The sequence below is a fragment of the Sus scrofa genome, chromosome 14 (assembly GCF_054392235.1).
Source record: "Sus scrofa isolate SSC_HxYL_T2T_F1_AM1 chromosome 14, Sscrofa_HxYL_maternal_Yorkshire_Landrace_v2.0, whole genome shotgun sequence".
NCBI lineage: Eukaryota > Metazoa > Chordata > Mammalia > Artiodactyla > Suidae > Sus > Sus scrofa.
In genome coordinates this window covers 57,298,262-57,325,608 of record NC_139396.1, presented here as the reverse complement: position 1 = coordinate 57,325,608, position 27,347 = coordinate 57,298,262, and the positions used below count along the sequence as shown (strand labels likewise).

The 27,347-nt window shown below is 38.4% G+C and overlaps 1 protein-coding gene and 1 long non-coding RNA gene across 11 annotated transcripts in view; both read right to left on the bottom strand.

The window, feature by feature from the left end:
* Window positions 1-27,347, bottom strand: part of MED13L (mediator complex subunit 13L) — a 324,733-nt gene that overhangs the window by 289,453 nt on the left and 7,933 nt on the right. The gene's annotated exons all lie outside the window — the stretch shown is intronic.
* On the bottom strand, window positions 14,277-21,116 carry LOC146396578 (uncharacterized). Its single transcript, XR_014826171.1, has 2 exons — window positions 18,415-21,116; window positions 14,277-18,025 (listed from the first exon to the last, which is right to left on the bottom strand). It is a non-coding gene; the product is annotated as an uncharacterized LOC146396578 (long non-coding RNA).

Genomic DNA, 27,347 nt, shown 5'->3' with positions numbered 1-27,347 from the left:
GAAATCTCTTGCATTTCTATATACTAACAACAAAAGATCAGAAAGAGAAATGAAGAAATAATTATAGCATCTTACTGTATGGTCTTTCTGTTTTTCTGTACATACACTTTTTTTTTTTCTTTTTAGGGCCACACTCATGGCATATGAAGTTCCCAGGCTAGGGGTCGAATCGTAGCTATAGCTGCCAGCCTACACCAAAGCCAACAGCAATGCAGGATCCAAGCCACATCTGCAACTTACACCACAGCTCATGGCAACTCTGGATCCTTAACCCACTGAGCAAGGCCAAAAATCAAACTGGAGTCCTTATGGATACTGGTTGGGTTCATTTCTGCTGTGCCACAATGGAATTCCCCACACACATTTTTAAAGCTGGATCATACTGTATGATTTTATACCCTGCTTTTTCAATTATTAAAAATGTTTTTATGTATTACTAATTATTCTTTTTTGTTGCTGTAGTCTTTTGTCTTTTTAGGGCTGCACCCGCAGCACATGGAGGTTCCCAGGCTAAGGGTCAAATCAGAGCTACAGCTGACAGCCTACACCACAGCCACAGCAACGCGGGATCCGAGCCACGTCTGCAACCTACGCCACAGCTCATGGTCACACCAGATCCTTACCCCACTGAGCAAGGCCAGGGATCAAACCTGCATCCTGGATGCTAGTCAGATTGGTTTCCACTGAGCTGTAAAAGGAACTCCAATTACTAATTATTCTTGAAAAACAATTCTTAATGTTTTCATATTCTATTCACTATTCACTCTATTGTGTGGAGAAAACAATTTATTCCACAACTGGACAATCTTCCTTTTTTTCACTATTATAACTGCTGAACATCCTTGAACATTGTCATTTTCCTGATTATTTCCTGAGGAGAGATTGCTTGATAGAGAATTACCAAAGAACATGAATATTTTAGGACTTATGGATGAACACTACCATAGTTCTTTTTAGTAGTTTCGCCAACACAAATAATCTCCTCCCAAACTGTACATCTTTAAAATATCTGCCAATTTGCTTGGATCACTGCAGAGGGGCAGGTTCAATCCCTGGCCTGGCACAGTGGGTTAAAGGTCACAGCTGTGGCTCAGGACTCAACCCTGGCCTGGGAACTTCCATATGCTGTGGGTACAGCCATAAAATAAAATTTAAAACAAAAAATCTGCCAGTTTAATAAAATGGTATGTCCTTGTGCTAAATGGTAGTTCTCCTCCTACTTAGAGAAAATCATTATCATATATTTGATCGGAAGTATAACCTAGGACCAGTCCTCCTGGGTTTGATTCCCAGCTCCATACTTGAGAACGGTTAAGTACCTAGCAAATTATTTAATCTTTGTTTCTCAGTTGCTTTACTGGTAAAATAAGAATAATGATATTCAGAGTTGATTAAATGAGTTAGTATACATGGAAAGTGCTCAGGATGGTGCCTGGCACATGGCAAAAATATAAACAATACTGTTACCATTAGAGTAGTAAGTGTAGTGGTACTATTTCTCTCTAGTTGTCTATTCACATCCTATTATACCAGTTCCTTTCTTCAAATAAAAGCTGTATGTGTAAGTGTGTATTTTAACCAGAAAGGCTAAGATCATTTTTTGAACAAATATCAAAGGAAATTAAATTAAAAAAACTAAATTGCAGCAGCTGCAATCAGCAAAGTTAAAAGACTAATTTTTCTTATTACCACCTAGTGTTCAGTGCTTATCCTGGGGGGAAGTAAGGGGAGGAAAAGAAGAGGGAGAACAAAATACACCAATAAATATGAATCACTAACACATTATTAACCACATCTCAAAGTTTCGAAAATTAAAATGCATTCAGAGATTTAAACATCAGGTGAGTCAGTCCCCAAGAAAAATCAACGAACAGCAACTTACTCACTAGAATACTTTCACCTATAACACCCAGCATGGTTCAGCAGACAAAATATTTGGCTTTGATTCAGAGAATGGTTTCCTAATCCTAGGATGTCCACTAACTGCTTATCAATGCTTCTATGGATTCAATGGTAAAAGGAAGCTGCTGCCACCTGTTCTATATTTTTATGGAGTTGTTCTAGCAAGTGATACGATACAAATGCAGGTGATATAAACATCAACTTAATCTCTTCATAACTAATTCAGCCAAAAGAACTAAAAAAAGTCCAATTATTTAAAAACAATATATCCCCTTACCTTAAAAGCTAAAACTAAATATTATTATACCAGCCTTCATTGGAAAACATTAACAATGAAACACCATTCAAGCCTAACATAACAGAGATAACTAAGTGTAAAATGAATGTTCAAACACTCAGCTTTAAATTTTGAATTAATATTTGATAAGAGGAAAAATAACTGAAACATTCTGTCCAAGAAAAAAGTTCCTATCATGGATGTATCTTCAATTATACTATTAAAATATGTCATCACATACCATGATCATGTTTATAGTTAAAAATCAATTCAACACAAAGTTCTGTAGACCGAATTTCTTTTTTTTTGCTTTTTAGGGCCACGCTCACAGCATATGGAGGTTCTCAGGCTAGGGGTCAAACTGGAGCTCTAGCTGGCAGCCCGTGCCATAGCCACAGTGACGCCAGATCCGAGGTGCATCTGCAACCTACCCCACAGCTCACGGCAATGCCATATCCTTAACCCACTGTGCTAAACAAGGCTAGGGATCGAACCTGAATCCTCAAGGACACTAGTCAGGTTCGTTAAGCACTGGGCCACAAAGGGAACTCCTGTAGACCCAATTTCTGACAAATGCCTATTTCCAAGACTCAAAATTCTTCAAATAACCCTTTTAAATAACACGTCCAGATGAGGAATTCCCATTGTGGCTCAGCGGGTTAAAAACCCAACTAGTATCCATGGGGATGTAGGTTTGAGCTCTGGCCTCGCTCAGCGGGTTGGGGATCCATGTTGTCACGAGCTGTGGTGTAGATTGCAGATGCAAGTCGGGTCCCACGTTGCTGTGGCTGCAGCTCTGATTTGACCCCTAGCCTGGAAACTTCCATATGCTAGGGGTGCAACCCTAAAAAAAAAAAAAAAAATATATATATATATATATATATGTATGTATTTCCAGATGCAAATTATCCCCAAAATCCCATTAGTTCTCACTGTCAAAGATGAACAATCCATATTTAAGTTTAAGATTACATGAACTTTAGGAGTTCCCATCATGGCTCGGTAATAATGAACCCAACTAGCATCCATGAGGATTCGGGTTTGATCCCTCCTCGCCTAGCTCAGTGGCTTAAGGATTTGGTGTTGGAGTAGGCTGTGGTATAGGTCTCAGACGTGGCTCAGATCCTGCATTGCTGTGGATAGGGTGTATGGCAGCAGCTCCAGCTCCATTTCCACACCTAGCCTGGGAACTTCCATATGCCGCGGGTCCAGCCCTAAAAAGACCAAAAAAAAAAAAAAAGATTACCTGAACTTTAAAAGATATAATCACAAAATAAACTAAAACATACAAGGATAGATTTCCCTTGTGGCACAGTGGGTTAAGGATCTGGCATTGTCACTGCAGCGGCTCTGGTCAATCCCTGACCTGGGAATTTTCACATGCCGCAAGTGTGGCAAAAACAAAAACATCATACACGTACACACAAAAGGAAAAAACCAGGCAAGCATATAGATAAAATAATGACCACAACCATCATCATTTATTCATCATCTACTTAATACCGGGCACCATACTAGGGTCTTCATAAATAATTTCTAATTTTCACAGACAGCTAAAGAAATTAAGACTCAGAAAGGCTAAATAACTCTCCCATAACCACACAGGTAGCAAACGGCAGATCCCAAATATAAATGGATTTAAGGCATAACTGAATTTAAAGCATAAACTCTTTCCACTCTGCCATGCTGCTTCAGAGGGCTAATGGTAAAAATTAGCCCTAGATGATTTTAAAATAGTACAAAGAAACTGTCATCAACTCAATTTAGAAATGACAAGATCTCATGCGCATACTTTCTAATTTAAGAAAGTTCATGAATCTTTCTTTACTCTTCCTGAGGTATGAAGAAAACTAGTATACTGCCCACTACACCATCACATTAACAGAAGAGACTTATTTCACTAGGATAATTATATGCCTTCTTTTACCACTATAAGACTATATCCACACAAACTAATTTTTAGAGGATATGTGTAACAAACCAAGAAAATAACTATTATAATAGCAAGAAAGACTGGAAGGAAATTTTCTCAGCAATGGCTGGTGTCTATTGTAGAGGTAGTCAGGGTCCTTAAGGAATTGAACTTACCGGCAGAGACTCCCTTGGTCTAAACACAACTTCAATTCAAAATGGTTCTAATTACATAGATTACAACAAAATCAAAATAAATGTACTTTCTTATGGCATGAATGTATTTAAAGAAAATTTATATTGATTCTTAATATACTATTTTCTAGGTATTATACACAAGAAAGGAGCTGATACATTTTCAATGTAGCTCTCCAAAGTTAAAATTTTATTATTCAGAGGTCATGGAATAGAGTAAAACTAACATGAGTTGCTAAGAATGAACTCAGAAGTTTCTTGGTGGCCTGGCGGTTAAGGACGCAGTGTTGTCACTGCTGTGGCTTGGGTTCAATCTCTGACCCAGGAAATTCTGCATGCCACAGTCAAGGCCTAAAAAAAAAAAAAAAAAAGAATGAACCCAGAGTGTGGTATCACAGAAAGAACACTGGTTGGAGGTCAGGAGATCTAGGTTCAAGTCCTGGTTTTTCAACTATTTATCTAAATGTTATCAGGAAATCTCCATCTCAGAGTACCTCAGCCCCCTATCCTATAAAGTGATATAGTTGATCTAGATATTATGAATGAGTCACCTAGCCAAGGTTAATTACATTCCACTCATCAAGGCCAGCTTGTAAATGAGACCCAACCCTTATAAAATAGGAGAGCTGCCAGGAGACGTCTGAATTTTCAAGAAACAGTTGAATGAAAGACTTTTAAAACTACAGAACAATTAGCTTAATATCAACCCTGGGCAGGATTCTAGGATGGTATATAAAGAAGGCAGCAGTGATCATTTGGGACTAACATGAATACACCAGGAAATTCCAAGTTGGCCTCATCTTACTTCCTCCTGTGATAGAATTACTACTCTAGTAGGCAGGAGAAATATAGCTAACACACATTAAGTCACCTCTCAACTCAAATCACAGGAAGGAACAAAGTCAGGATAATAGAAAATGTCTGTTAAAGCATAACTAATTAGCTGCAGGTAAAGATGACAGAGTCAACACAAACATCTGCTTTTGCTCTCTTTTAAACCCCTCAAAAAAAAAAAAAAAGTTTTGTTTGTCTTATTTTTTTTTTAAATCACAAAATCACAATGTTGGATAGTAGAAGAGATGAGCACATTCAGATTTTGAAAGCTAAGATGTAAATGCTCAAGAGTTCAAGAGACTTATAATATCAAAGAAAGCAATCTTAGCTATGGAGAAAGCAAAGCTACAACCCAATTTACATAGAATTAATTATAAATAAAGGTGAAGGCATCCTTCAGTATCTATGGGGTTGGTTCCAGGAACCCCACAAATACCAAAATCCGTGGATACTCATGTCCTGTAAATAAAACAGTGTAGAATTTGCATATAACCAAGGCACAAACTTTAAGTAATCTCTGGATCACTTATATAATACCTAAAACAATGTAAATGCTATGTAAGTAGTTGGAAGTGCACAACAAATTCAAGTTCTGCTTTTTGAAACTTTCTGGAATTTTTTTTCCAAATATTTTTGGCCTGCAGTTGGTTGAATCCACAGCTGCAGAACCCATGGGTATGGAGGACTCAACCGTTTCCTGTGGAAGTAGAAAGGGAGAGAGGTGATCAAATAAGGAAAACTGGTTGAAAGTCTGCTTAGAAGGCACTCAGAACCAAGGTAACTTCCCCACTGACTATCATATTTTATACCAGCAAATCAATGGAAGGGTATTCTCTGAGGCCAGTAAAACACAGGGTATCTGGACTGGCACAAGTGAAGGCAGGAAACCAGAGTGAAATCAGTCCATCAGGTGAGCATGTACAGAATATAAATCGAAAATCATCCTCTAGCTGTGGCACAACGAGATTGTCAGCATCTTGTGACCACTGGGATGCAGGTTCAATCCCCAGCTCAGCACAGTGTGTTGCAGCTTAGGTCACAACTGCAGCTTGGATGTGATCCCTGGCCCAGGAACTCCATCCATATGCCAAGGGGCAGCCAGAAGAGGAAAAAAAAAAAAAAAAAAAAAAACCTCCTCTCCAAAGCACTCCCTCAGTCCATCTTTCATCCACCAGAAAGGATGCTTGCAAGGTCTCTGGGAAATCTGACCAGCTCAAGAGAAAAGACCTCAATATAATGACATGAGAGTTTCCCCAACTAAAGAGTCCACCCACCCTGATCAGTGAATTGCACAGTAAACAAATGTCACTCACATACTCAGAACTTCCAAGCAGATTTTTAGTCTATCATACCTAAACATGAACAGATGACCAGAAATTATTAAACAGTCAAGGAATTATAGAGACAAAAACACAGAAAAGCAACTTGGAGGAAACAGACTACACTGGGAGAAGACAACGTTTTAAAAATCTATCATTAGTATTCTCAGAGATAAAATAGTGCAACCATTAAAAAAGAACAGGATGCTATTTTAGAAAAGTACAGAGAACTAAAAGAGGGCTCTTGGAAATTTTACAACAATGATGTCAGAAATGATAAAGCTCCATAGAAGGGCTGGAAGATAGTTTCTCCCAGTAAGTAAAGCAAGTAAACAAAAATGAAAAACAGGAGGGTAGAGTGAGATAAAACTAGAGGAGCAGCCCAGGAAGTTCAAAACCAAATACAAGAGCTTTCAGAAAGAGAACACACAGAAAATGAAAAAGAGGAAATGACTGATAAAATAATTCATGAATTTTTCTCAAGGGGGATAAAAAGAAAACAAATTTTTAGATTGAAAGGGCTCACCTGAGTATCCAGAACAATAGATTAAGAGAGACTCATGGGAGGCATATTATTGTAAACTTTCAACACACTGCAGACAAAGAGAAGATCCCCAGTCTCCATATAATAAAAAGAAGTCGCATACAAAGAATCAGGCATCAGAAGGATTTCTGACTTCTCAACAGTAATACTAGAAGCAAGAAGGCAATGATGCAACAACTCCAATATTCTTAAAAAAAAACAAAAAACTATTCCAAACTAGACACCTATACCAATCTAAATTGTCTATCAAGTGTCAAAGGAGAATAAATATATTTTAAAATATGCAAGGTATTTACAAGGCACACTTTCTCAGGAGGCTACTGGAGGTGTATACCCCACTAAAAGGAGAGAAAAAACAATTAAGAAGCCATGAGATTTAGGAAACAGGAGAGAGCAAAATAAATCCATAAAATTACAGGCAATAATCAGATGATTCCAGGTTGTGAACTGTGCACAAGTGTAGAGAGCAACCAATACAGATTATGACAGGTCAGATGGCTCCAGGGATGACTCTTGTCAAGAATGCGAAACTGATAAAACACCTAACATATCAAAGTCTTAAAAGGAGACTGGAGGAGTTCCCGCCATGGCACACTGGAAAACGAACCCAACTAGGAACCAGAAGTTGTAGGTTCGATCCCTGGCCTCACTCAGTGGGTTAAGGATCCAGAGTTGCCAGGGGCCCTGATGTAGGTTGCAGACACGGCTTGGACCCGCATTGTTATGGTCATGACACAGGCCGGCAGCTGTAGCTCCAACTGGACCCCTAGCCTGGGAACAGCCACATGTCGCGGATGTGGCCCTAAAAAGCAAAAAAAAAAAAAAAAAAAAAAAAAAAAAAAATCGAATAAGTTTGTTAAATAGTTAAAAATACGCAGAAAAGGAGTTCCCGCCGTGGCGCAGTGGTTAATGAATCCGACTAGGAACCATGAGGTTGCGGGTTCGATCCCTGGCCTTGCTCAGTAGGTTAACGATCCGGTGTTGCGTGAGCCCTGGTGTAGGTTGCAGACGCTGCTCGGATCCTGCGTTGCTGTGGCTCTGGCATGGGCCGGTGGCTACCGCTCGGATTAGACCCCTAGCCTGGGAATCTCCATATGCCGCAAAAGCCCTAGAAAAGGCAAAAAGACAAAAACATAAAAAAAAAAAAAACAAAAAAAAAAACACAGAAAAGTAAAATCATGGCTCCAACATAAATTAACATAATCAAGTGATTGTTAACACTGAATTTCTTTTTTTTTTTTTTTTTGTCTTTTTTTTAGGGCCCCATCCTCCACATACGTAGGTTCCCAGGCTAGGAGTCAAATCAGACCTACAGCTGCTGGCCACAGCCACAGCCGTGCCAGATCCTTAACCCACTGAGCAAGGTCAAAGCTGGAACCCTCATCCTCAGGCATACTAGACCGGTTTGTTAACTGCTGAGCCACAACGGGAACTCCAACACTGAACATTAAGCTAACCAAAATCACTATATGACTATTTTGGAAGGATGGGAAAGGCATGTTTGCTTTGTAGGAGGGACAAAGAATGAGCTAAATTCTCATATTCAATAGTGGAAGATCCAGAATTTAAAAACCTAAAAGAAACCATAAACTTAGTTTTTAGAAACATTTAAGAATCAAGGAGTTCCCTGTGGTGCAGCAGTTAAAGATCTGGCATTGTTGGAGTTCCCGTGGTGGCGCAGTGGTTAACAAATCCAACTAGGAACCATGAGGTTGCGGGTTTGATCCCTGCCCTTGCTCAGTGGGTTAACAATCCGGCGTTGCCGTGAGCTGTGGTATAGGTTGCAGACACGGCTCGGATCCCACATTGTTGTGGCTCTGCCGTAGGCCAGCGGCTACAGCTCCGATTCGACCCCTAGCCTGGGAACCTCCATATGCCGCAGGAGCGGCTGAAAGAAATAGCAAAAAGACAAAAAAAAAAAAAAAAAAAAAGATCTGGCATTGTCAATGCAGCAGCCCAGGTCGCTGCTATGACACAGGTTTGATCCCTGACCCAGGAACATCCACATGCCACAAGGCATGGCCAAAAATTAAATTACAATTTTTTTTAAAAAGGATCAAGGAGTTCCCATAATGGTGAAATGTAAATGAATCCAACTAGGAACCATGAGGTTGCAGGTTCAATCCCCAGCCTTGCTCAGTGGGTTAAGGATCCAGAGTTGCAGTGAGCTGTGGTGTGGGCCAGCAGCTATGGCTCCAGTTGGACTCCTAGCCTGCGAACCTCCATATGCGTGGGTGTGGCCTTAGGAAGACCAAAAAAAAAGGGGGGGGGGGTTAATATGTGAAAACGGCCAACATTTTATTTGAAAATGACTTCAGCACAATTAAACAATCTAAAATAATTTTTAAAAATTACTGCCATCTTAAGCCACACTGACATATATTAGTATCTAGATCCCACTAAACAGATCTTATCAAGTCAATACTTCTTTCAACTTTTAGCTCCATTCTTTGAGAAGCATCTAGATATGGTAGAACAAATTAACAGATGAAATCTAAACACGTCATATGGCTACAGGCTCATGTTCAACCTTTTTAAGCAAATAAACATAACAGCAAAAATAAAATAAAATAATAAAGCCATGGTTGGATTAACTTGAACGAATTCAATACAAAGAGTCTGAAAAAAATCTGAAAAAGTCTTCAATTACCCAGAAGACTGATATATGAAAGATGAATTCAATTTGCTCAGAATTGACCCAAGTGGTAGCACAGAATCAAATGGAAAAACCAAAATAACAGTGAGAACTCCCTCAAGAAAAAAACCCTGACTGAGATCCCTGAGAATCATAAATATAAGGGAGGAAGTTGGTCAATACTAGATGTGGCTTCAAATATTAAAGGGTTGGTTGGACAACCTGATTTTATAAGGTTCCTTAGAAACCTGAAATATGAATCTCAAAGATTCCTTCTTTTCAAAAGCATAAGATTTCATAACTCTAATAGTATTTGCATCTCAGTCAACTAGCTCAGGGGTTAGCAAACTAGGGCCAGCAGGCTGGCCACTTGTTTTTGTAAATTGTCTTATTAGTACACAACTACACCACATTATTTTTCAGGGCTGCTTCCACACTACAACCACAGTGTTGAGCCTGAAATAAGTCTCTGGTTCTATAAGAAAAAGTCTGCTGATCCTCAAACTATAATAATATACACAGACAAATAGGACATATAAATATAATTAAGAAGCACCAGAATTATCCTCCCACCATAAACAACTAGAAAACTAGACAAAAAATATGAAACTACTGTTTTCAGACATTGGATAGCAGACAACAAGAGCTAGAATCCCAGAGAAGAAAAACAAATGAAATGGTTCCTATAAAGCCAAAGGCAGCTAGAATATGTGAAAGCAGATCACCAGAAAGGAGTTATATAGTTTAAAAAAAAAAAAAAAAAAAAAGCTTCAGAGATCTGACTGAGATTCTTTTGAGACTGTTCCTAAATACAAAGTTGCACATTCAAGCAACAAAATTCAATGGAGCCAGGCAAAGAACTACTAGAGAGTTATCATCATTCTAACAGCTCACACAAAGCTGGGAGGCGTTTAAAAAAAAAAAGACTGAGGAGTTCCCGTCGTGGTGCAGTGGTTAACGAATCCGACTAGGAACCATGAGGTTGCGGGTTCGGTCCCTGCCCTTGCTCAGTGGGTTAACGATCTGGCGTTGCCGTGAGCTGTGGTGTAGGTTGCAGACACGGCTCGGATCCTGAGTTGCTGTGCCTCTGGCGTAGGCCGGTGGCTACAGCTCCAATTCAACCCCTAGCCTAGGAACCTCCATATGCCGCAGGAGCGGCCCAAAGAAATAGCAAAAAGACAAAAAAAAAAAAAAAAAAAAAAAAAAAAAACTGCTCTAACCCATCCTAAAAGTCAAACTTCAACCATCATCACCATCACCACCACTATCATTTCATCTACTAGTAACTTAACTGCCAGCCAAAAGAAAACTCAACTCTTTACAAGAAAAAACATAATCCAGACTTGCAACAACAGAAGAGTCACAATGTCTAGTATCCCATAAAATATTAGCTATTCAAAGAAAAAGCAAAAGGAGACCTATGACAAGAGAAAAATCACTGAAGAGAAACAAATCTAGAAATGACAGTGATGGTGGAATTAAAAATCAGTTTAAAACAACTATTTTAAGTAAGGTTAAGGATTTAAAGGAAAATACAAACTTAAGAAGAGAAACTAAAAATTTTGGAGTTCCCACTGTAGTGTGCAGTGGGTTAATGATCCAACATTGTCTCTGCAGTGGTACAGGTCACTTTTGAGGCGTGGGCTCAATCCCTGGCCTAGAAACTTCCATATGACATGGGTGTGGCCAAAAAAAAGGGGAAAAAAATAATAATAATTTCCACACCTCAAATATGCAAAATATGAAATCACAAGTTCCTTGAATGGATTTAACAACAGATTACGCACTGCCCCCCACCAAAAAAGAAAAATGGTCAGAGGACTCGAAAACATACAACATAATTACCCAAACTTAAGAAGAAAGAATTTTTAAAAACTTAGAGAATAATGAGTAAAGCTAAAGCAGTCAGAATAATATCAAGAAGCAGCCTAACATATGTGTAATTAGGGTCCCAGCACACAAACAGGGAAGGTGAGGGCAGGGGGAGACAAGAAAAAAAATTTTTTTTTGTCTTTTTATGACCGAACCCGTGGCATATGGAGGTTCCCAGGCTAGGGGTCGAAGAATCAGCGCTGTAGCCGCTGGCCTATACCACAGCCACAGCAATGCAGGATAGAAGCCATGTCTGTGACCTACACCACAGCTCACAGCAATGCCAGATCCTTAACCCACTAAGCAAGGCCAGGGATTGAACCAACATCCTCATGAAAGCCTGAAAAAATTATTTAACAATGTCCAAATTGTCTCAAAGTTTCATGAGAACAATAAATCTCAAAACCAAGGAGTTCAGCGAACCCTAGGCCGTATAAACCAAAAAACCAAATAAACAAACACACCAAAATACACAGAATTAAATTTCTAAAAATCTTAAAAGCTATCAAGAGAAAAAAAAGACACACTACATAAGCAGACGCAAACAATATTTACAAGAGACTTCTCATCAGTAAATATGCAAGCAGAAAACAATGGAGCAAGGTGAAAGGGGAAAAAAATCTTATCTAGAACTCTAGATCAAGAATGAATAAAAAAGGTAAAATACAGACTTTTTTAGATCAATAGAAAACAGAACTGCACTTTAATAAATGTAACTAGAATAAATGCTTTCCAAAAAGTTCTTTGGGGGGAGCTCCTGTTGTGGCGCAGGGGAATCAAATCCAACTAGGAACCATGAGGCTGTAGGTTTGATCCCTGGCCTCGCTCAATGGGTGGGGGATCTGGCGTTGCCGTGAGCTGTGGTGTAGGTGACAGACATGACTCAGATCCCACACTGCTGTGGCTGTGGTGTAGGCCGGCAGCTGTAGCTCGAATTCAACCCCTAGCCTGGGACCCTCCATATGCTGTGGGTGCGGCCCTAAAAAAGCAAAAAATAATAATAATATAATGATAGGAAAAGGTGTATCATGAAAACAAAAACTATAAGAGAGCGGAAATTATTAGATTAATACCAAAATTGATTCCATGAGGACTATTACTAGAATAAAGAGAGAAGCTTTATAATAATAAAAATGTCAAATCTTCAAGAAAACATAAATCTCAAATGGGTACGTACCCAAGAACAAAGCTTCAAAATACTGAAGCACAAACTGGATATATCTAAAAGGAGAAATTGACAAATCCAAAATTAAAATTGGAGATTTGAACAGGCCTCCTCTCAAGAACTGATAAAATGAGTAGACAGAAAATCAATAAGGATATAGAAAAACATGAACACTATCAACCAATACAACCAAACTGTTATTTACAAAATAATACATCTCAAGGAAAGAATACACCTTTCTTTTCAAATGCATGTGGAACATTCACCAAGAGAAACCATATACGGGCCATAAAGTAAGTATCAATCTTTTTTTTTTTTTTTGCTTTTTAGGGCTGCACCTGCAGTATATGGAGGTTCCCAGGCTAGGGGCTGAATTCGAGCTACAGCTGCCAGCCTATACCACAGCCACAGCAATGCCAGATCTGAGCCACATCTGTGAACTTATACAACAGCTCACAGCATCTCTGGGTCTTTAATCCACTGAGCGAGGCGAGGGATCGAACCTGCAAACTCATGGTTCCTAGTCGGATTCGTTTCCACTGCGCCACAATGGGAACTCCAATTTCAATACATTTTTAAAAATTGAAATTTCTGAACAGAATTAAATTGGAAATTAACAAAGTATCTCAAACATTCCTCTCCCCAACAAAATCTGTAATAATGCATAGGACCAGCCCCCCAAAAAAATAATCACAAGAGAATCTAGGAAATATTTTGAACTGATTATGAAAACGAAATATACCAAAATATGAAGGATACAAGTATGAGTGCTCGAAGAGAAATCTGTAGCTTTAAATATTTATATTAGAAAGGAAGAAAGGTGTAAAACTGCTCTAAGCTGCTTCCTTCATAAGCTAGAAAGTGGTAAATTAAGCCAAATGTGTATTGATAGAATGAAATAATGAAGAAAAAATAAATGAAATATAAAGCAGACTAACAATAGAGAAAACCAGTAAAATGAAAAGCTGGTTATTTTAAAAGATCAATAAAATTGACAAACTTCTCACTAGGTTAATCAAGAGGGGGGGAAAAAAAGACAAATGACCAATATTAGGAATGAATGATGAAAAATTACTTCACATTCAAATGACACTGTAAAGATAATGGAATTATTACAAACAACGTTATGTCAGTAATTAAAACTACTTAGATTAACTAAATGGACCAGTTCTTTGAATTACCAAATAGGCACACACATACACATCTGAATAGCCCTATATCTATTAAAGAAATGGAATTCATAAATTAAAATCTTTCCTCAAAGAATTCCCTCCAGGGCAAGATGACTTCACTAGTTAATTCTACCAAACATCTAAGGAAGATATACTATCACTTCTATACAAACTTTCAAAAAACAGAGGAGGGATTACTTCCCAAATCATTTTTATATACCAACATTACAAAGACCAGACAAAGACATTACAAGAAATCTATATGCCAATATCCCTCATGAACACAGTAAAAATCCTAACAAAATATTAGCAAATCACTATGACAGTATATAAAAATGATAACACATACTCCACATGGAGTTTATGCTGGGAATTTAAGCTTAGTTGCATTACTTTGAAAGCCCATCTAGGTAATTTCAATCAAACTTAGTTTTTTTGTTTTCTGGAGGGTTTTGTGGGTTTTTTTTTTTTTTTTTTTTTTTGCCTTTTTGTCTTTTCTAGGGCTGCACCCAGAGCATATGGAGGTTCCCAGGCTAGGGTCTAATTGGAGCTATAGCTGCCAGCCTACACCAGAGCCACAGCAACGCAGGATCCAAGACACATCATTGACCTATACCACAGCTCACAGCAATGCTGGATTCTTAACCCACCGAGCGAGGCCAGGGATTGAACCCATAACCTCATGGTTTCCTAGTCGGATTCATTAACCACTGAGCCACGACAGGAACTCCAAATCAAACTTAGTTTTTAATCCATCAATAAAATCCCCCATATTAACAAAACAAAAGCTGTGATCATCTGAAGAGAGAGAAAAGACATTTAACAAAATTCAACTCCTATCATGGTTAAAACAAAAAAACACTAAGCAAACTAGGAATTAAAAGGAACTTCCTCAACCTGATCATGGGGATATTCGAAAACCTGTAGTTAGCATCACAATGACAAAAAGCAAATTGTATATACTCTTACAATTTCTATTTGTACTGTAGTTCCTAACCAATGCAATAAAGCAAGAAAAAGAAATAAAAAGCATACAGATTATAAAGGAAAATATAACATCATCTTTATTCACAGACATCATCCTATACATCTTTTTTTTTTTTTTTTTAAAGGGCTGAACCTGCAGCATATGGAAGTTCCCAGCCTAGGGGTTGAATGAGAGCTGCTGCTGTTAGCACCTACACCACAGCCACAGCAACAAAGGACCCAAGCCGCATCTGCAGCCTATACCACAGCTCACAGCAACACCAGATCCTTAACCCACTGAACAAGGCCAGGGATGGAACCCACATCCTCAAGGGCCATCCTTGGGTTCGTTAACCGCTGAGCCACAACAGGAACTCCCATCATCATGTACATTTACAAAAAGTAAAAGACTTCAGAAAAGCTACTAAAACAAATACAGCTGACATTCGAAAACACAGGTTCGGACTGTGCAGGTCTACTTAGAGATTTTTTTTAATACTTCAGAACTACACAATCCATGGTTGGTTGAATCTGCAGGTGCAAACTATGGATATGGAGGAACTGCGGGCCTGGGGGACTGTCTATAATTTATACTCATCTCCACATTGTTTAAGGATCAACTGTAACTGAATTTAGGCAAGTTACAGTATGTAGGATAAATATATAAAAATTATATTCTACACACTAGCAGTGAACAGTTTAAAAATAATATTTAAAAGCAATACCGGAGTTCCCGTCATGGCGCAGTGGTTAACGAATCCAACTAGGAACCATGAGGTTGCGGGTTCGGTCCCTGCCCTTGCTCAGTGGGTTAAGGATCCGGTGTTGCCGTGAGCTGTGGTGTAGGCTGCAGACTCGGCTCGGATCCTGCGTTGCTGTGGCTCTGGTGTAGGCCGATGGCTACAGCTCCAACTGGACCCCTAGCCTGGGAATCTCCATATGCCGTGGGAGCGGCCCAAGAAATAGCAAAAAGACAAAAAAAAATAATAATAATAAAAATTTAAAAAAATAAAAGCAATACCACATATAAGAGCACTGAAAACATGAACTACTTAAGGCTAAATCTGGTAATACCTGTTCCAGAATTATACACCAAAAACTATAATGCTGAAAGAAATTCAAGCTAGAACATGTTCATGGCCTGGAATATCTAAAACTGTTAACCTGTCAATTCTCCCCAACTTCATCTACAGACTCAACAAAATCACAATAAAATCCCTGCAGGTTTTTTTTTTTTTTTTTTTAAACAAACCGACAAGTTGATTCTAAAACATACTGAAATGCAAAGAACCCAGGAGAGCCAAACCAATTTTGAGGAAAAAAAAAAAAAATGGAGAATTTACCCTGATTTGAAGACATATTATAAAATTTCAGTAATCATGACAGTGTGGTATTGGCATAAGAGAACTACAGAGCAGAGGAACAGAATATATAATCCAGAAAACTATCCATGCATACACATACACACAATACATTCAGTTGATTTTTGACAGTGATAAGAAAAACAGTATTTTCAACAAATGATGTTAGAACAATTACATATCCCATGTGCAAAAAGAACTTCAACCCTTACCTCACATCACACAAAAAGATTAACTCAAAATGGATCACTTAATAATAGACCTAAACCTAATAATGAACATTATGATACTTCTGGAAGAAATCATCAGAGAAAACCTTTGCTACCCTGGAACAGCAATCAGAGCTCACAGATAGCTGGTAGGAAAGTAAAATGGTACTTTCGTTAAAGTTTAGCAGTGCTTTATAAAGTGAAGTCTATGAGTTCACTAATATGTGGAATCTAATTTAAACAATGATACAAAAGAACTTATTCACAAAACAGAAACAGTCTCAAAGATTTCAAAACCAATTTATGGTTAGCAAAGGGGAAATTCTGAGGGGAGGGATAAATTAGGAAGGTGGGATTAACATACACATATGACTATACAAGGACCTACTGTGTAGCACAGGGAAATCTACTCAATACTCTGTAATATAGGGAAAAGAATCTGAGAAAGAATGGATATATGTATAACTGATTCACTGTGCTGTACACCTGAAACTAACACAACATTGTAAATCCAATAAAAATTTTTAAAGCAAAATCTATACTTCCCATGATTCATTATGATTCCATTTATAAAATATTCTAGAAAAGCAAAATGAGTGTACAATAACAGCAGATCAATGGTTGCCTAGAAGTAGGAGCTGGTTTCAGACTACACATTTGTCAAAACTCATAAATCTGGACTTGTTTAAAATGGGTAAATTTTATTTTATGTAACATACCTCAATAAAGATAATCAAAAATTTATGTATTAATGGAAGAATCCATGTAAACCAAAATAATCCCTTAGGAGTTTCTACTGTGGCACAGTGGGTTAATAATCTGACTGTAGTGGCTCAAGATCACTGCAGAGGTGCAGGTTCAATCTCCAGCCTGGCGCAGTGGCTTAAAGGATGTGGTACTGCCACAACTTCAGCATAGGTCACAGCTGTGACTCAGAGTCAGTCCCTGGCCCAGGAACTTCCATATGCCACAGCTGTAGCAAAAAGATATTTTTAATATAGCCAAAGTAACCATCTTGTGTATATCAAGGTAACTGTGAATCTCTTTTAGAAAAAGTATACAATATTTTTGAAAAAACTATTTTCATGCCTAACTACAACCAAACATTGGTTTATGATTTATATTTATTAACCTTAACTAAAAGAGAACTCTTGTGAAATTTCTAGGAACTGATTTTATGAAGTTCATTAGTGATATTGGGATGATTTCTTACCCAACTGCAATAGCAGACTATAAACACAAATTCACATTATTTTCTCTGTATAGTAGCCGTATTTAGTTGCCTATCCAAACACAAATGGCTCCTTCCTCCACAGTAATTCATACTCCATTTTGCTGGGGATAACAATGTGCTTCCTTGAAGAACCACATTTCCTAGCCTCCCTGAGGTTAAGCATGACCACAAGTGTTTCTCATAAGGAATTTCCTAGAAGTTTCCTTAAAAAGGAGGGCTGTGGGAGTTCCCGTCGTGGCGCAGTGGTTAACGAATCCGACTAGGAACCATGAGGTTGCGGGTTCGGTCCCTGCCCTTGCTCAGTGGGTTAACGATCCGGCGTTGCTGTGAGCTGTGATGTAGGTTGCAGACGCGGCTCGGACCCTGCGTTGCTGTGCCTCTGGCATAGGCTGGTGGCTACAGCTCCGATTAGACCCCTAGCCTGGGAACCTCCATATGCAGCGGGAGCGGCCCAAGAAATGCCAAAAAAAAAAAAAAAAAGGAGGGCTGTGGCGTTCGTACATTTCCTCCTCTTCCTATCTAGAATGCCACCTTGACGACTAGAATTTGAGCAGCCATCTTGTCTTTTTTTTTTTTCTTGGCCTTTTCTAGGGCCGCTCCTGTGGCACATGGAGATTCCCAGGCTAGGGGTGTAATCAGAGCCGTAGCTGCCAGCCTATGCCACAACCATAGCAATGGTGGATCCAAGCAGCGTCTGCAACATACACCACAGTTCACAGCAATGCCAGATCCTTAACCCACTGAGTAAAGCCAGGGATTGAACCCACAACCTCATGATTCCTGGTTGGATTCTTTTTTCGCTGCGAAACAACTTGAACTCTAGCAATTGCCTTTTTATTTTTAAAAAACTAAAAGACTTTTAACGATGAATTTTTTTTGAGACTATGCAGTTACCTAAGTTTTTATCTTGCCCTAGACATTGATCAAAACAATAAGCTATCCTAATTTTTCATTTTCCAACTGATTTCTCCATTTGGAGTAAAGTAGTCTAAGAAAAAAAAATCTGCCTATCTGTGGGAAGAAACTGTGATCTGCATTATTACTCCATTAATCTCTGATGAAACTTTTAAAAAATGTAAACTGTATTATCACTCCATTAATCTCAGGCAAATCTATATGCTCCAGTAATTTCTACCTTCATGCCTGTGCTAAATTATATGGTCTACACTGTTAATTTTTAAAAGGCTCAGAAAAGAACAAGACCAATAATGTTTGGAATAGCTAGGAGGAGCCTCAAAGAAGCCCTAAAAGGATTTAGACAAGAAAAGAAAGAAGAGCACACATTACAATACACTGGTTAACTGTTTAGGTTCTGAAGTCAGTGATTCAGCTCCATCACTGGCTGTGTACGACCAGGGCAAGTTATTCTCTTGCTTCAGTTTTCTTATCTGAAAAATGGGAACCATGGTATCTATCTCATCAGAATCTTGATGAGAAAATTTATGTAGCTAGCAAGCAATTAAGCAATTCCAGGCATTCAGTGCTCTTAGAAAGAACAAAAGCTCTGAAATGAGAATGTGCATAATATGGAATGATCTGACTTGAAATAAAGATTCCTATTAGTGAGGAGTTGGAAATTTTAAACAGAAAAAGAAAATAAAACGCTTTTTAGAGATTACATGCTTTTGAAAAATAAGAAAACTCACAAAATATATAACCCATTTGTGTGAAATGATGCTCATTAGAAATAAAGAAAATGAGGAGTTCCCGTCGTGGCGCAGTGGTTAACGAATCCGACTAGGAACCATGAGGTTGCAGGTTCAATCCCTGGCCTTGCTCAGTGGGTTAACGATCCGGCGTTGCCGTGAGCTGTGGTGTAGGTTGCAGACGCAGCTCGGATCCCGCGTTGCTGTGGCTCTGGCGTAGGCCGGTGGCTACAGCTCCGATTCGACCCCTAGCCTGGGAACCTCCATATGCCGTGGGAGCGGCCCAAAGAAATAGCAACAACAACAACAAAAAGACCAAAGACAAAAAAAAAAAAAAAAAAAAGAAATAAAGAAAATGAAAATTTAAATACTGAGGGTTTTTTTGCTCAGAGTAAAAAACTAAAATGAGTAAGTTTCACTATAGGTAAGGACAGAAAAATTGGGCATTTATAATATTGCCGAAAGGAATGTAAACTGACACATCTTTTTAAAGACTTAATGGTTATAACTGTCAAAATGCTTTACTGTAATACTATAGATAAGAAAATGAATCTTAGTATTTCTCACAGTTGATGCTTAAATAAACAACAGAAATCCCATCCTATAAAACAGGATGCAACTGCTTTAAAAAAATAATAAAAAAGAATGACTTGAAAATATTTTGAGACTTTGATCATGTGACTAATATTTTTTAAACGTTAAGCAGAAAAAGCATGCTGCAAAAAGTCGCAGAATTACCCCCACCTGTAATTTTTTTTTAAACTACAACTCCATCAGAGTTCCTTTGTGTGAAGATGGGTAAGGACCTGGTGTTGTCTCTGCAGCAGCTCAGGTCACTGCTCTGGTAGGGGTTTGATCCCTGGCCCAGGAACTTCCTTGCTGTGAGTGAGGCCAAAAAAAAAAAAAACTATGAATACTTCCATCATTAATAGAATGCTTAAGTAAACTGTGGTGTAAGAATGAATTATAATTGCACATTGTTGGAACATATCATTAAAAAAGCAAGCTGCATAGGAATATAGTTCATTTATAAAAAACTCAAAATTATGTATGCATATATAATATACTTTATATATATATACACACACACACACAGAAAAACATATTCATGATTAAAACTTTTTTTAAAAATAGGAAATGATAAAACCTAAAATCCAGAATAATAGTTATCTCTGAAGGGATAACAAAGAGAATGGGAAGGAAAGGTATCAAAGGACTTCACAAACGATAAAATGCTTCTAGTGTACATGGATGTTCACTATCATGACTGTTTTTACCTTATGGATGATTTACACATGCTATTATCTAATGAAAACAATTTTGAAATTGCACAAGTATAGGCACACAGATATTTTTAAAAAAAAAACTGGAATGATAAAAATTAAACCACTGGTAGTCACCTCTCCGTGAGGGAGAGGAACCTTCATGTTTTATGTCAGAGCCTTCATTATTGTTGGAATTTGAGACTAATGACATAATTTTTTATCAAATTTATAAAGTAATTTTCTCTTAATACTGTAATTATGGAAGTAGTAACCACATGTTCGTGCACACAGCTAAATAACTCTATTTATACTGTGATTACATCTATTTACCAAAAAAATGTGCACATTTACAAGAATAGAAGAGCTGGTATATCTGATCTAATGAAGTGGCTGGATGACTATGGGTAATTTTTTATATGTAGTTTTAATTTCTTGGAAGTTTTATTTCTTGGAAATATTTTGTATTTCATTAGTATGACCTTACTTGGAGAGAAATTAAAGGAAAATGACAACTGCAAGAAAGCCAACTCTCCACCTTCAGGGTAGCCAAGTGAAAAAAATCTACCCACATGGGAAGGCTAAATGAATTAGAGCCAATTGACAATGGATAGCACATGCTGTGCCAGTAAGTGCACTCAAACAACTGGAGAGGATCCCCACCACACCAAGGAGATTACATCAAAAGGTTCTGAAGTGCATATGTACATTTTAGCGCTTAACTGAGAACTGGTGCTGCCAAGTAAAAGTGAAGCCGGTTAAGGAAGGCTCCAGAGCAAAAGGAGTCCAGGAAAGTGCTGAAAAAGGAAAAGGGTATGGAATGATAGGCAGAGAGGGAGGGAGGAAGGGAAAACTTTTCCCAATATGTGAAGCAGAAATATGACATAGCATAACAATTATACTCTCAATATCTATAAAAATATTGTTCAATCAGAAAGCTAAGTGCTGGAGTTCCTACTGTGGCTCAGCGTTAACGAAGCTGACTAGTATCCATGAGACCTCGGGTTCAACCCCTGGCCTCACTCAGTGGGTTAAGGATCCAGCATTGCTGTGGCTGTGGTGTAGCCCAGCAGCTCTGATTTGATCCCTAGCCTGGGAACTTCCATATGCCACACAGGTGTGGCCCTAAAAAGAAAAAAAGAAAGAAAGAAAGAAAGAAAAGAAAAAAGGAAAAAAATATTTTGAGAAATGTTTTTAGTAACTTAAAGACATATCTCAAAAGGTAAATATTTATGGTCTTAAGTGGCTACAATACAGATTTATGCTCTGGTACAGATTCTAAATGTTAAACTGCTCAGGTATTACATAAATCTGTAAAATTTTGAAATGCCTGTTATTTGTTCAGAATAATTATCATGTAAGTAAATTCCCCTAAAATATCTATAACTCTAGGATTATACTGCCACAGTTTTTACAGGATTTTTTTTTTTTTTTTTTTTTTTTGGCACCCCACAGCATATGGAGTTCCTGGGCCAAGGACCAGATCCAAGCCGCAGTTGCAACCTACACCACAGCTGTGGCAAGCAGGGATCCTTTAACCCACTGTGCAGGGCTGGGTATCAAAGCTGCATCTTGGCGCTACAGAGACACCACCAATCCCACTGTGCCACAGCAAGAACTCCTGACACGATTTCAATTCCCACTTTTGATGTGAAAAGTACTTAGAAAGAATTATAAATAAAATCAACCATGTAATCTGAAGAACACAGAAACAAAGCTGATTAAGAAATACCTCATTATATTCCTGAAGTCAAAAGCAGAAAATAATACTTGCCACAGCAACCCATAATCTAAATAACAAACACAGGCATGCCTTCCATAGGTAAAACATCCTCTGCACCTCTTCTAACACTGAATATTAAAGCAGCCCATGAGAAAGTAAAACCCTAAATATATATGAATGCTACTGTGCTAATCTTCACCTGCAGAAGAAGTTACTGAAAGAATACATGTGGGATACTAGATGACTGGGCAGCCTCAAATGAGCAAAGCAACACGCAGTTGGCAAAGGTAAAATACTCTGGTCTCAGAGACCAAACTTTCTATTAAAACTTTAAGAAATTATCTCAACAGAATACTTTATCCCAAGGCTCTTCTTAATGATTACTTCAATCTAGCCAAAACTGAACCTCAGGAATATCTGACATTTGCTAGATACAGGACACAGGGCACAACTTATAACTCTACTCTTTTCCCCTTATAGTAATTTGCCTTGATTCCCAAAAGCAAAAATGCCACCCCCACTGAATGTCCCAATATCTAGTCTTACCAATTAATGGACCACTAAGTCCACCTCCACTGAAACTGTATGAAAACAAGGTACACTATAATGCTAGACTCAGAACCCAGGAAGCAACCATACAAGCAAAACAGGGAACTCTTGGCACAAATGCAGTCCTCCTTATCTGTGGATTCAATTGACCGCAGATCACATAATACTGTAGTGTTTATTTACTGAAATAAATCCATGTATAAGTGGACCCATGCAGTTCAAACCCATTTGTTCAAGGGTCAACTGTATATCCAAAAGTAGAGTTCTTCTTAGGACTTTTGCTCATCATCAATAAGATCCCTATCAGAAGGTAATAAATTTCTGACTTAAGCACAATTTAGAGCCAAAAGCAGAACTAAGAAGAAAAGACAATGACCAAAGAAGTATACCTTTTTTTTTTTTTGACCAAACCCCATGGCATGTGAAATTTCCCAGGCTAGGGACTGAATCCATGCCACAGCAGCAATGGAGCTGCTACAGTGACAATACAGGATCCTTAACCAGCTGCACCAAAAGGGAACTCCCAAAGAAGTATACTTTAAGATTTTCTCAGGAAGTTCCTTGGTGGTCTGGTGATTAGACTCAGCACTTTCACCACCATGGCCTGGGTTCAATCCCTAGTCTGGGAACTTACATCCTGCATGCTGTAGCCAAAAAAACTAAAATAAAGTAAGATTTTCTCAGGTGGCTGGCTAAACTGTTTCTAGAAGAAATTCCAAAAGAAAAGGACCAAAAAATATTACATACAATGGCATCAATATCTGACCTACTTCAAAGGGGCTTACTTTGTTTTGTTTTTGTCTTTTCTAGGGCCACACTGCAGGCTAGTGGTCCAACTGGAGCTGTAGCCACCAGCCTACACCACAGCCACAGCAACTTGGGATCCGAGCCACATCTGCGACCTATACCACAGCTCACAGCAATGCCAGATCCTTAACCCACTGAGCAAGGCCAGGGATCAAACCCCCAACCTCATGGTTCCCAGTCTCATTCGTTAACCACTGAGCCACAGCGGGAACTCCCAGAGGGGCTTACTTTGAATAAAGCTTCTCATTTGGGCAGCTGCATACCAGTTCTGGTATGACTGGCTCAAAATCAGTATTGCATAGCCTAAGGAGGTGACATTTGTCCTACTTAAAACAACCATTAAAGGAAAATAAAAACAAAGATGGTTGATAGTAACAAGCATATCAAGTAATATGCAAATTTAGCTAATTTTTTTTTCAGGCTCTTTTTTTTTTTTTTTTTGGTCTTTTTAGGGCCGCACCCATAGCATATGGAAGTTCCCAGTTTAGAGGTCAAATCAGCTGCAGCTGCCAGCCTACACCACAGCCACAGCAACACCAGATCTGAGTTGGGTCGGCAACCCACACCACAGCTCACCGCAAAGCCAGATCCTTAACCCCCTGAGCGAGGCCAGGGACCAAACCCACATCCTCATGGATACTAGTCAGGTTCATTAGAGCTGAGCCACAACAGGAACTCCCAGGCTCAATATTTTTAATCTTTTAATTTAAAAAGCACTCAAGCTACAACTAAGATTGTTCCCACTTTCTTAACATGTGTATTCTTATATCTTCATATCTTTTATTTCTCAGAGGTGTCTTACTCCTTTCCAGTGCCAACCTCATCACATGGATTCTTGACACCATTTCCAGCCAAACTTGTTTGGGTAATTATCAACTTTTCTTATATCTTTCATCTTTCTTTTTGTCTCTCCACTATTGTTCTTCCCAAGTCTACAAATACAAATGAAGCTCTTGCCTTCTGAAAAACTTCCTTCAATTCGCACCTTTCAATCTCTTAGCCTCCCTACTCTCATATCACTGCTTGCTTCACAATCAACCTTCAACCGAAGAGTGTATCATTCATTCATTCCACAGGCCACTGTAATCCAGATTCTACCCTCAACTGTCAAATGTAATGATTTCAATTAAGCACCAAATTGCCCAAAGAGCAAACTTCCTCAGCTTTCACTCCTCACCTCCCCACATCAAGATCCACCACAACTGTCTTTGAAAAATCATGAATATTCTTTTTAAAAATTTTTACGTCATGGAGTTCCCGTCACAGCTCAGTGGTTAACAAATCCGACTAGGAACTATGAGGTTGCGAGTTCGATCCCTGGCCTCGCTCAGTGGGTTAAGGATCCAGAGTTGCCATGAGCTGTGGTGTAGGTTGCAGACGCAGCTCGGATCTGGCACTGCTGTGGCTCTGGCATAGGCCGGCAGCTGTAGCTCCAATTGGACCCCTAGCCTAGGAACCTCCATACGCTGCGGGTGCAGCTCTAGAAAAGACAAAAAAAAAAAAATTTATGTCAGATAAAGAAAATTATACTGTCTAGTGAAGTAACAGGTAACATATACATTCATAACTTAAATGTCTAGACTTCATTAGAAGTAATTCTGGGCCAAAATCTAATTTGTTTAAAATGCACAAAATTTAGGAGTTCCTGTCTTGGCACAGATGGAAATAAATACGACTAGGAACCATGAGGTTGCCAGTTTGATCCCTGGCCTTGCTCAGTGGGTTAAGGATCTGGCATTGCCATGAGCTGTGGTGTAGGTCACAGACACAGCTCAGATCCTGAGTTGCTGTGGCTGTGATGTAGGCCAGCAGCTGTGGCTCTGATTAGACCCCTAGCCTGGGAACCTCCATATGCCATGCGTGCGGCCCTAAAAAAATAAATAAATAAAGCAAAAAAAAATAAAAAATAAAATGCACAAAATTTAAAGAAGGATAGGTTATATAGTTCAACAATTTCAATTTATCTATGTAAGAGAGCAATCCTAGAAAGGCTTTTAAACATATTATTAAATGTAATACCATTTAACACACTTGTTTTTCCTCAATTCATTTCTCATAATAGTTTCTATATCATCTTGGATTATCTCCCACTTTTAGTTTCATATCCCATCTGCTCATTTAAGATTCGCGTCTGTCCAGTTTCTGAAATATTTGTCACTTTAGTCATTAGCATTTTGCATAATATAGCACTGTTTTTTTAAAGTTCAGTACTGAATTATTTTGGAAAACTGATTATTTTAACATCACCATTTCTTAATCTAAATCAGCCCACCCACACTTCAAATTCTGCACCTAACAAAAAGTGGATTTCAGTAAGTTTTTGCATTGTTTTTTAAAAGGAAACCAAGAACCAAGGTCATAAATTAGAAGTGCTCTCCTATAATACCATTTCAGGAAATATTCTCAAGGACAGACTCAGAGTTGTCAATTAAGCTTACAAAGAATATCCACTCTCCTCTAGCAAGCCACATCCATCCATTCCTTCAAGATCCAGTTGAAAATTTCACTTATTTTTTTCTGGTTGGGAACTACTAGACTATCTGCCCATGTTGTTTTTTCCCTCTTGCACTTATCATATACAATCTCAGAAACTAAATAGTTCATGTAGGTCTTTATCCCACATATCAGACCCTCAGTCCTTTTGTAAGCCCAAGCCAGATTTCATTCAATTCGAATGTATGTCAATTATTTGAAAATGAATTATATATGTCCTAAATTTCTCAAACATAACATACAAATAATAATAACATTAAGCCAATTTATTGGCTACCCCATCTAATATCACCCAATTCTCTTTTTCACTTCGCTGAGACTCTTAAGTCCTCATTTTCCACATAAAATAACAAGTAGAAAGTTGGTCTGTAGGGCTGAGCGAAATAAGAAAGAGAAAGGGCTAAAGAGCAAAGAAATACAAAATCTTTTCCTGATGACATCATAGGACCTATCACTATTCTCAGCATTTTAATAAAACCATATCAACAAAGAGGAAGCAGCGTCAAATACATTCAAAAAGGGAAGGGAAAATATGCTTAAATCTTTGCTCCCAAACTGCTGCTCTTCCCATGGGGGGCAGGGGGGAGGGCTCACTTCTCAACACTCTCTTCAAGCCTCTCTTTCAGATAGCAATCCTCTCCTAGACTTAGAAGTGGGCCTGGAGTCTGGGTCGTCCTCACTCCCACTCCCTGGAACTAAGATGGGTCTTAGGGAGTGACTGCTCTGATTACCATCACTAAACTCAGAGGAAAGGTTCTCCTAATACCCTAAACAGGAACAATAAATGTTAAGTTCGTTCTATAAAAATGCTGCCATAAATAACATTCCAGTTCTATAACACAAATAATTAAGTATAATACAACAGGCTAACCATAATTTGTAGCAGAATTAAGAGTAGGTTTTTATGTGAAAGCAAACTCACATACGAGTTAACTTTCTAATATTTAGAATGCTGGAGACCACCTACATGTAAAATTCCACACTTTGGATATAAACTTAAGACACTATCCATATGCAACATTACTAATACAAAACTACAGACTGGGAGGGAGGGGCTTTCCTTCCTTCAACAAAGTCTAAACAATATTTTTAGATGTTGCTGCACTATTAAATGGAAAATAGAAACTGGCTGGCAGTTGAGGATATATACTTTGTTCAAAACACAGTAAGGGTTGTGACATGTGTGTCAGACTAAAACATGATTTTAGTCTTTAAAAAGAAAAAGATATTTATTAAGTACTATTTCTGATATTCCCTGAGACAAAACTCAA